Source organism: Stegodyphus dumicola, chromosome 2, assembly GCF_044657685.1.
Source record: "Stegodyphus dumicola isolate Sdum_Otavi_A_Nest chromosome 2, ASM4465768v1".
Classification (NCBI taxonomy): domain Eukaryota; kingdom Metazoa; phylum Arthropoda; class Arachnida; order Araneae; family Eresidae; genus Stegodyphus; species Stegodyphus dumicola.
Window position 1 is genome coordinate 38,886,147 of NC_140769.1, and position 12,479 is coordinate 38,898,625.

Genomic DNA, 12,479 nt, shown 5'->3' on the forward strand with positions numbered 1-12,479 from the left:
TGCTGCAAAAAATTGCTAGGAAACAAACCAAGGCATCCAAGGAAACTCACTGAAAGCATCATTCGAAATGTTATTTATATTCCTAAAAAGCAATGAAATTAGATTCACTTCCAAAGCTTTAAGAATATTTCGAAGACTTAGTTATGCACAGCTTGCTAGAAAAAGTTTAATAAAAATTAACTTTTATTGTTGAATAGCTATAAGAAAACCATTTCTCAGCGAATGGAATCTTAGAGGCATGATTATAGTTCATACTAATACCTGTATTAAAATGCCTAAAGATCTCTGGAATTTGGTTAGATTTGTCACTGAGAGTAAATTTAATATTTTAGTCTTGATAAAGGGCAAATAATGTTGTGAAAATCCAATACTAAAATTCAAATGAAGATTCTTGCTCCTTCAGTAAACCAGGTGGTTTAGTGGAGTCAATCAGATGGTCCTGAGCTATGTGAGTGATTATTAGCTACAACCGGGACAAGGAAATTGTCCCAGGGGAACAACTGGAAAAGGTGTCAGATTACGGGAGGGGTGTGAAAATGTAGAAATTCATTTTAAAAAAGAAATTATGACTGTTAAGTTTCACTTTTGGAGCACATCCAAAACGTATCAAAAGAATTTTGTGTCATAAATAATTCAACTAAATAAAAAGAAGGAGTAATAGCATCAATTTATTCTCGAAGGTGCTGTTGTTTCACAATACTGTATATATCGTTTTCCATTATTAAAATTTATTATTGGAACCTAACGTATTGAAGTTCATTTAAGTATGTTGTAACGAAATGAATAAACTTAACTTGCCTAAAATGCAACTTGCTGTCGGCATTAGTATTTCTGCGTTATCTTCCTTAAATATTAACTATAGTTCCTATTACTTCGCCATAACAAGTTTTCTAAAGTCCACTAACTGAGTATAGACGGAGACGGAATTTCCAACAATTTGTTGCAGCAGACATAAATCATAAGGGTTTCTGGAATACCATAGGCAGACTAAAGAACAATGCTTGAAAATGAAGTGTAGCGTATTTACGAACCTTTTGCGTCATTTCATGTGTAAACTTTGCCATTGAATGAAACGTTTAGTTCGAGAGTTTGTTTTGTTGCATCTATATTTAATTTTCACAGCTAGTATGCAGTTTAAAATTATTTTTAGAGCACTTACACTTGCTGTTATATGGATTAGACGAATTTGCACATTAGTTTATTTTATTCTTTGTCGTACTCCCCAGGGTTGCGTACAGTGACATAGTATCATACTATTACAGTGGCGGCTCTGGAAACACAATAGGCAGACCGTTTTATTACTGCCAGAAAAAGCAGACTAGGCAGTCCTGGACAGTAGTGGCTTTGGTCATTCCGGGTGGATAGCGTAACGGTCAAAAAGACGAAGTTATATTCATTGCTGTCCCCCTCCGTCGTAGTCACCGTACACACGAGGTGAGACGGGTGCTCGGTGGATAGGTTTGACGATGGCAGCAGATGAAACAGTTCTATATTGTATAATTCTGCATTCCAGGATGCATATTTCACAAGTGCACATCAGCGTAGCCACTGAGGGAAGGTTTCGAAAATGGACCAATGAGCTGCTATTGCTCATGTGATGCTAAATGTTCGTGCATGTGAGCGTATGTTGTTTACGTTTTAATTTGCATTTGTTTCGCAATTATAAATATATGGTGTAATAGTAAAAATCTTGTAGTGCTTTCGTTTTATGAGTTTAATTAATCGCTAACATTTCACTTTCGAAATTTTTATCATGCATTAATATTTGGACTGATGTTCACGGCATATTATGTGAATTAAGAGAATTCAAGTGTATATTTTTTAATTGAGATGAGAATGACTGAAAGTGATACAATGAATCTAATGTTTTCTTATTTCAATGCATTCTTTTTGAGTTTTTAAAGTGTAAAATTCAGAACACATATGATCTGATTATATCCATTGTTAAAATTAAAAGTTATATGTGAATAAATCGAATATACTCGTTGTCGTTGTGAATAAGATAAATTCACTCTGCTTGATGAGTATTTCTAGTGTAAACAGTTCACTTAAGAGTGAGCAGTTATTAAATGTGAAATTTAACACGCTAAATGTATACGAATGCAAATGAGTAAATTTCACTTTGACTAAAATTCTGCATTGGTTATTATTATAGAACGTCTTTTTCATATACACTGCAATAAAAAGTGCTGACTTGATTGAAATAAAAAGTGCTGACTTGATTGAAATCATTGAAAATATTTTCATATATAACTGGTGAAAATATTTTTCTCATACGCATAGTTTTATGTAAGGATTGCGTTTGGGCTCAGATGTTTAACACATATTTCTTTCTTCATCTTATTTATCACTTATTAAGTAATATTTTACATTGATATTTTTGTATCCAACATGTGTTTGTATTTATTTCAACCAGGTAGTGAATTCTTCATAATTGCCTATATTGGATCTAACTTCGCAATGAAAAGTTTCAGAAGCAATCGACGATCCTTTAATTATTTTTTACAGAAAATTGCTTGGCACAATATTTTCAACTATATTTCTTAAATCTCAAAGCACGCGAAAGATCATGTGACATGACAGAAATATTACTGGATGCTCATTGGTCCATCCTAGAAGCCACTCCGTCGGTGGCTACACAGATGTGCCCTTGTGAAATATGCTTCCGGGATTGAGGTTCCCGCTTGTAATATGACGGAAGTTATTGTATCCTCTCTCCGACAAGATTTTGACTGGTTTGCTTACCTTCTGCCTAATAGGGAGGCTTCTCAGCTGGGATCCCTTAGCCTTAGTTGCATCAAGTTGCAGGAAAGGCTAAGTAAATTTATTTGATTATTCTTTGTCAAGACTGGTTTTGCATCTAATGGTCCTGTGAGACTAAAGGTGCATCCAAGAGATAATAAGAGGTTTTGTTAACAATAACAACATTTATTTACAAGAAAATATACGAAAATTTTAATCAATTAGAGATATATTATTAGGCATCTCTGCCTTCCACGTCTTACACCTTTAGTATCCTGCCTGCCACTGACTATTAGGACGAACGCAGCGCCCTCTAGTCAGAATGACTCCGGAAATACGTAATAACTGGAATATAAACACATGAACTAAGCTTAACTGCTGTTCTATGAGTTGTTCTGCTGTTTGAACAAATGCAACAATAAAATGAGCTATTTAATATTAAAGAAAAAAAATAAATTCAAAATCAGTTATTCAGAGATTTGCATCAAATGATAAATCATTGAAAATCCCAATTAAATTTTGTATGCAAAAGAAAATACAAAAAATAAATTGTGTGCGAAAGAAATCCCAATTAAAATTATGTATGCATGTTATTGGATGTAATTTAATATTAAAAGAAATAATAAAAAAGTAAATAAAGCCTTGTAACTAGAAATTATAGTTGTCTATAGATTTCTATTAAAGCTTAGAACTTTAAAAAACAATTCGGGGTCATAATTTAATTCAATCATATCCAAACTTAAAAACAGCGATAAAAATATTTAACGTTGCCTCTTACTGTTGCTTTGTAGAGACATTAAGTTATTTTTAAAGCAGGTGTGATGAAAATGAACAACGACCTTGCCGGGAATCGAACCACGGATCTCTGGAATACGCGCCCAGCATGCAGACCACCACACCACGAAGACACGCTGAAAAGGCGAAAAAACTAAATTATATGCTTCCTCTTTTAAAGGGCAACTGGGGTTTTAGAGGATCCAACCGCCAAATCCTGGGTGTGGAGAATCATTATCCATCCCATTTTTTTAGTTCGGGCGTCACTGGAGAGATATAAGCTTATTTTTAAAGCAGGAGTGATGAACATTAAATATTAACAGTATAGCACAAACACACGAAGAATATATATAAAAAGCAAAAAAAATCTGAAAGTTTCAGATTTTGTATTACGCCCAAGGAGGCGTTTTTGAAACGTTTTGTGTGTTAATTTTATTTATTAAATATCATAATCTTCATACTTAAACTTAATTCAACAGCACTTAAGCTCAATTCAGCAGCAATATCACAAAATACTTAAAAGAGCATATCTTTAGAATTTCCGATAGTCAGTCTCGCGCGCTGAAGATAAAAATGTTTTCTTTTCTTTTCCGTACAATGTTGTCATTGCTCACTTTGAAATGGTTGAGTTTCTTAATCAAAACCTCATAAATGCTTTACAAAACAAGAAATAGAAAATAAAACAAATTTCAAATTCCAAATTTGGGCTTCCAGATGCCCATATTCGGGTAGAGCCGTATTCTCTTCAAACTTTGATGGCCATAGGTACCGTTGTTTTATCAACAATGCGGGGAAAATACACACATTTATGTAGATTCTTCTTTATTTAATTTCTTAAAATATGAAGCAATAGCATTACTATAACTTTGTTTTTAGAAGGAGGCATAGCCAATATTACGTCATAAAAAGCCTAAGATAAGAAAACAAGATCTCGAAGTGTACAGCATCTGCTAGGATAGAACATTAAGTGTAATTAATTATTTGTATTATAAGCATGGATAGTAATCTTGTCTATGACTCATGATTGATTTCAGAACAGCACCGGCGTCGACCGAACTACCTGTCAGGCAAATGAGATTTATTCATAATTACGAGTTTTGGAATTTTTCTGGCTTCCGAACAGAGGATCGATTTCAAAAACATTGTTTTTAACTGAAAGAGTGCGTTTGAACTTCTAATTAATGAATTAATGAATAATTAATGAATAAAATTATACTTCATATTAAATGACATTAGACCTCGCAAGGTTTATGAGAAAAAGTGTTAATAATTTATTGGCATCCTTTGATTGTCTGAATAAAAGAGTGGAATATATTGTTGCGTGCGTACTGGTTCATAATAGATTAAATGCACACAGGATCGATGAGCGGTTGCTAAAATTTATTTTATCAAAAGAAATACTTCAATGTCCTAGAACTTTCCACAAAGATAGTCGTACAACTCTTGACAGTGTCACAGAGTACAACCATTGGTCACACTTCAAAATACTAAGAACATTAAACATAATGTAATGCAAAGCTTATATAAAGAGCAAAATTAACCCGGAGATATCTCAATACTCCGAACTCAGGCCGAACTAAAAACCACAGTAACAATTCAGAAAGTGATGCTCTTCCCGGTCCTATAAAGTTTTCATCCGGCCGCCGAGATATTTCCAGTACATTTTAAATTTTCGAAACTACTACTGGAAGGCATATGAGGGACGAATACAGTTACAGTCATTAAATTACAATATCCATTACAATTATACAGTAACCGAACCATTTCAACAAATGGTAGACATGTTTGGTGACTACTCACCAAATTTGGAGACAAAATTAGTCGCCAAAACCATTGTCAGCATGGGATATGTCATCAGTTTCGCCAGATAACCATTTACTCAATGTTAAAGGTGTATTGGTGTATTTTTAATTATGGTCAAGCACACTAGGACTATCTGCCTAAGGGGAGGGATGCCTTCGTGGAGAACTTTCTAAGGCAAACGGGCTCGTATACACATTACACATGGGGAAAACCACGAAAACGCCCGTTCGCGGGATTCGAACCTCGGACCGAACTACCAGTGTTCAGCGACTTTACCGCTCGGCGGCTCGTGGGCCCTCAATGTTAAAGAGACTTGGCCTTGTATTCTTACTTTTCCGGAACGTTCTGCTCCTTTAGATTTTCATGTTACATTATACAAAAGAAATACAACAATTTTACATATACATTCACTAAAATTATCCATTATACGTACAAAATTCGTAACATTGCCCCTTTTCCAAGGACTGCACGTGTTAGGCAGTACATTCCCGGGACAGGAAGCCATAGTTACAACTGGGGTAAATCAATGCAATACTTAAACAATAAATAATTCAATAAGTGGGCATAAAAGTAAAGCAAATGCTAAACCAATAAATGCATGCGTGAATTTACAAATAGGACTATATTCTTAGTGTACTATTTACAATATATATATATATATATATATATATATATATATATATATATATATATACATTGTGGAGACTATGTACTATGGCCATAGTAAGGGGTTAGGATGTTGTAATACCAACTTTAGGCTTAGAATTCGATGACTTACGGATCTGAACTACGACGTCGTTCAACCTGTTAAGGACTGTGTAAGGACCATCCCAAGATGAGTGTAGTTTGGGAGAGAGTACTTTCCATCGACTCAGATTCCACCACCATACCTTGTCACCTTTGTTGAATCGAAGCCCCGTGGCTCTCATATAGTATCCTGTCTTCATCTTCTCCCTACCAAACTGACTCGCTCTCGTGCAAAATTGTTCACCTTCAAAATGGACCTGGAGATATTGGACGTACTTCTCAGGCGATGAAGACGCGTCCGGAGAGCGACTAAACAACAGATCACAAGGCAGACGAAGGTCATGACTGAAGAGCATCTGGGATGGGTAATAAACAGTAGTCTTATGGACAGCACTGTGATAGGCCAATAAGAAGAGTGGTAACTCCTAATCTCTCTTGTTGATTTCTGAAAACCCTCAGCGAGAAGTTATGCATTAATAAAACTTCTCTACCCTGTTGTCTGTATGGGGATGTAAAGGTAATGTTTGGGTTCTCTCGATGCCGAGTAGCTTGCAGAGTAAAAATTTCTTCTTTGATCGGAATTAACTGAAGAGGCTCCCCGAATCTGGGAATCCAATTTGTATCATTATCTCTGCTACCGCGACATCCTCTCGATCAGGAATAGGATATGCTACAGATCTCTTGCTGAAGTAACTAATGACAAAGAGTATGCATTTGTTGCTCTTAGCCTTTCATGGCAGAGCTCCCAGGATGTCAGAAGGGATTCGTTAAAAATGTGCTCCTACATTGTTAGGTTGAGGCTTGCCTTAGCTGCGTTTCTTCGTTCTTTCCGACGTGCACAGGCATCGCAAGATTGGCACAAATTTTGCACGTAAAGCTCCTACATTATTTTTATAGAAGTGCGCCCGAACTCTCTGCATTGTCTTCATTATTCCAAAATGGCCTCCTGTTTTATTGCTATGTAATTCTCTAAGGACGTCCTTGATCCGTGATCTTGGAATTATCAGTTGCCATCAGAATACCTTTCAATCATTCTGTTTGAACTTCCAGCACAAAATGCCTTTTCGAATATGGAGTGAATCCCAGAGAACCTAGTATTGTTTTGTTGTAGAAATGTCTTGCCAGGTAGACTTTTCTATTTGAAGATTCCATTAAAACAATTATGGGTATAATGTCGCCGTCTTGCAGCTGGTCTTTCGTAACTTCGTCATTCCATGAATCTCAGTCAACCGATGCTGAAGTTGTAATTTGTCGTGCTACCGGATTAAACAGCTCGTATTTCGCTTCGACCCTGGTACGATATCTGCAGTTCTCTGAGGATGGTCTTCTAAAACAGGACGTCGGCATTTCCCATGTGATGATCTCTTAAATCCTAGTATATTTAAATTTTTTCCGACAGTTTTAATTTAAAATCCACCCTTGTTAGGAACTCCACGATTTTATTCTTAATTGTGTATAAACGAGAATTTTATGAGAAATTAAAGAAAAATAATTTTTCAGTGCGCTTGAGTGAAATTTATAATTTTAAAGAATTATTTAAAAATTTTATTTTGTTTAGTTTATAAAAAGCGAAAAGTAGTAAACAGAAAATCACCGTCATGTAACTTAGAGAAATTAATCACTCTAATCTGGCTAAGAATCCATTTAGGTCACGGAAATTTCTGCTTGATTTAGAAATCCGATCTCATCATCATTTAAAATAATAAGCCTAACAATAAGAGACTGAATTTTTTATATTCAAAACCGCTCATTTTTTTAAAACTGCACAGTAGCTAAAAATGTAACGCACAATTTTTTAAAAGCCGCCAAAATACAAAAATTGTATTAAAACGTGTAGAATGGCTTCATTTGGAAGATAACTATTCGATTCCACCAATCAAAGATAAAAATTTTGCGATGGTTAGTTTATTTATCCCACTTTCCTAGCGTGCCTTCGTGGTGTAGTGGTTCTGCTCGCTGGGCCGGTATTCCAGACGTCCGGGGTTAGATTCCCGACGAAGGCGGTTGTTATTTTTCATCTTTTTTGCTTCCAAAAATATACCTAATGTCTCTACAGTGGCGTCCGAACTAAAAGGGTGTTGAATGACGTTTCTCCATACCTAGGATTTGGCAATTGGGTCCCCTGAAAACCCCAGTTGCCCTTTAAAAAGAGTATATAAGGTATTTTTCACAACTTTCCTAGCGTGCCTTCGTGGTGTAGTAGATCTGCACGCTGGGCCGGTATTCCAGAGGTCCGTGGTTCGATTCCCGGCGAAGGCGATTGCTATTTTTCATCTTTCCTCCTTGGGGGTTCTGCGCATGTCAGCGGCCATATTGGTTGTGGTTTTGTGTGCTCCGTTAAAAGTGCTAAAATCTTGGTAATTATACCACTTGTGTTTGTGAAAATGTGATTCTTCCGTGGATTACTAGTTCCGGTTGCGATATCTGTGGTGTTTCTCTGCGAAGAAGGGAAATCTCCGAGGATAGGAAGACTTTTAAAATTGTTGCTGTCCGCCGCCCTCATTTGCATATCCTGAGTAAGCATTGTCTCTCAAGGTTTTTATATACTGTGCTAATAACTTTTGAGTACAAAATAGGATTTTATATCTGTTTCTCTACCTATTTTTTGAAAATTGTGATTTTGGTACATGTATGAAAAATGTTATATGCATTTGTAATTCTGAGTAAGCGTTAGGCTTAGTGTGGCGGATATATGTTGACACCACGAATTTGGTGCACCATCCACAAAAGTCTTTCTGCCCGCCGGAAGGTGTGGGGGGTCGGATCTTTTGGTGCATCGTGTTTGAAGCCTTCCTGCCCGTTGATCGATTTGTTTAATTTCCGTCAGATAATTCAAATTTCTGCTTAAAAATTATTTTGGAACCATTTAAAACACAAAGTGAGATGGTTCGTCCAAAAAATAAAGAGCCTAAGGGGCAACGCCCCGACAATGAGACGCAGTCGGCCAGTGCTCCAATAATAGATAAGACACAGAAACAGAGCAGTACACGACAGCTAGACGTTGATATAACTTTGGTAGATGCCAGTACAGAGTATCAAGAGGCCTCAGAGTGCTATACTAATCTAATTGGATATTTAAATAGAGACGACATTTCCACAAAAGCAAACGAAAAGATACGAGGTTTCTTTGACCACATGTTAAGAATAGTCTCGAGGCAGAGTTACAAAATTGCCAATTTGGAAGGACAAATTGAACAAACTAAGAATATAGAGACATACATCCAAGGAATAGTCGCCACTCAAAAGCTGTCTTTTGCAGAAGTTGCAAGATCTCGTCGGCCCTCCAGAAGTAGTTCTAGATCTAGACGATCACAATCAAGATCACGGCAAGAGACAGAGCATGTATTACTAGTCTATCCTAAGACTGAGGGTAGTACATCCGACGAGGTAAAGGAGAAGCTGGTGAAGTACATAGATCCAGGAAAACTCAAAGTAGGCGTCAAGAATATAAAGAGAGTCAACAAAGGAGGGCTCCTAGTAGAAGTTACGAAAAAGGAAGAACTGGCAATACTTGAAGAGGCCATAAATGAAAATCGGAAGCTGAAGGACGTAGTGGAGACGAAACATCCACAAAAAAGAAACCCCAGAATAATAGTCTACAATGTCAACGAGAACATTAATAAAGACGAGATAGTAAACTTCATTAAAATACAGAACACCGACCTAGCAGAAAGTGAAATAGAGATTCTGTTCGCCATGAAGGCCCGCTTTGGACAGCACTGGGTTCTATCTATAGACCCAGTAGCTTTCAAGATCCTTATGAAAACGAAGAAGTTGAACATACAATGGTCAAGATATAACGTAAGGGAGTTTATAAAGGTTTCGCAATGTTTCAAATGCCTTGGGTATAACCACCCAGCGAAATATTGAAAGGAAGATAAAGTCTGTGCCGGATGCGGCTCCACACACCACGAGAAGACCAATTGTGACCAAAAAAACAGTCAGCTGTGTCAACTGCACAAAGGTGAATAAACGATATAATACAGGCCTCGATGCCCAACATGATAGCCGAGATAAGAAATGCCCATGCTACCTAAAAGAGCTCGAAAGATTAAAACAACGAACAAATTATGGATAGTATCCAAATAATCCAGATTAATCTTAAGCACTTCAGGAGTGCAACAGAAAACTTAAAGATAAATTTTGAACAAAACGACAAACTCAAAGTAGCATGTATCCAGGAACCGTACACAGTACAGAACAAACTGTACGGATTCCCCACAAAATATAGGAAGTTCTACTCTCGAACAGACGCAATAACTGCAGTGATTATAGCGGACTCAAATCTCCCAGTTCTGGAACTTTTCAGCTCTCCGGAGATTATAGCGCTTGCAATAGGCAGTGACTCAAGATTTATACTAATCACGGTATACTGTCCTCCATCGCGAGATATTGCACCAATCCTGACAACCCTAGAAAGGTTTATGCAGGACAATAACAACATGACTACAATAATTACCGGAGATTTCAATGCCAAAAGTCCCCTATGGAGCTCACATAATACGGACACACGAGGCCTCAAAGTATGCGAATTCATTGCCAGCACTGGACTATCGATAGTCAATGAAATAGGGGATACGCCAACCTTCGCAGGAGCAAGTGGTAACAGCTGGATTGACCTCACACTTATCATTAAGTAGAGACAGAATCCGGATCGATAATTGGAAGGTAACGGACGAAGCAAACAATAGCGATCATAATAATATCTATTTTGACGTCTCCAGCATTCATTACCCAACATGGAGAAGATCGAAAATCAATGTACGACGTACCGACTGGCTAAGTTTCAAAAGGTATATCTCAAAATCTTTAGCAGACCCTAGAAATCTGACAACTATCGAAGAAATCGATAAATATGTAAGAGAAGTTACCACTAGTCTTCACGAGATCTATCAAAGAACAGTTCTCTCACATAACTCGAAACCAAGATCGCGCACCTGTCCATGGTGGACAAAAGATCTCACTATTCTCAGGAAAAAGGTCAGAGCAACAAGGAAAAGATTCCAAAAAACAACTGGAGAGGAAAGGACCCATAACAGGCTGCTTTACCAGAGGGTACGTGCACAGTACCGGCAAAAGATGTATAAAGAAAAGAAAAGAAAAAAGCATGGGACATGACATGGAACAAAATCACTGTTAGCTCTCCGTTCGGAACATACTTCGATCTAGCTAAAGGGAAGAGCATGGATCCATTACAGATAGGTTCAGTTCAAAAAGAAGATGGCACAATGACGAGCACAATTGAGGATACAATTAGAGAAATCATGAGGTTCCATTTTCCAGAAGACGACCCCAACGAGGACTCTACATACCATGCAGATATTCGTTCCCAATCAACCGAGATTCCAAACTCGGAAGACGATCAGCCGTTCACACTCGAAGAAATGCAACGTACGATAAACTCAACACGCCGAGGTAAAGCTCCTGGGCTGGATGGCCTCACGATTGAAACCATTGAAGAGCTTAGGCTCGCGGACGACAAACAAATTCTAGCACTCTTTAACAAGTGCCTTGAATTAGGTTATTTTCCAAAGGAATGGAAAAACGCAGAGCTAGTATTGTTCCAGAAAGAGGGAAAACCAAAGTCCATGCCCAGTTCTTACAGACCTATCTGCTTACTCTCAGCGTGGGGCAAGGTCCTTGACAAGATGCTTACGCAGAGATTAACGTATTACCTGGTCAAAAACAAACTACTAAACCCCGCCCAATTCGGGTTTACTAAAGGGCGGAGCACCACCGACGCCCTTAACCGTGTTCAAGACATCATCTTAAATAACAGACAAAATAACCTCCATACGTGTATAATATCGCTTGACGTAGCTTCCGCATTCAATAAACTATGGTGGCCAGCGCTCAAAACAAAACTAAAAGACCTGCGATGTCCAAAGAATCTTTACCAACTGATCGCAAGCTACCTCACAGAACGTCAAGTGACCTACAAAAGAGACGGCTTAAATATCACGATGAATTACCACAAAGGAGCCCCACAGGGGTCTAATATCGGACCCATCTTGTGGAACATAATTGCAGACTCAGCGCTGAACATCAACTTTGGAGACAATGCCAAGATACAAGCTTACGCCGACGATATTATACTCATAATAGACGGAGGCAATAGGACAACAATAGAGCGTAAAGCAGACGCAGCACTCAAATTGCTTGCAAAATGGAGCCAAGACAACAAACTGTGTTTCAGTATTGAAAAGACACAGATGATAGTCTTTCCAAAAAGTTCAAAAATAGACGCGAATCCACCACGCATAAAGTGGGAAGGGCATCCATTGCGACGCCAGAATACCTCGGATTCACGCTTGATAAGAAGCTCACGTGGGTATCACATCTTACGGAAGTCCGAGATAAGACGCATCGAATCATCAATAAACTAAACAGGATAATCACAGGCAAATGGAGCC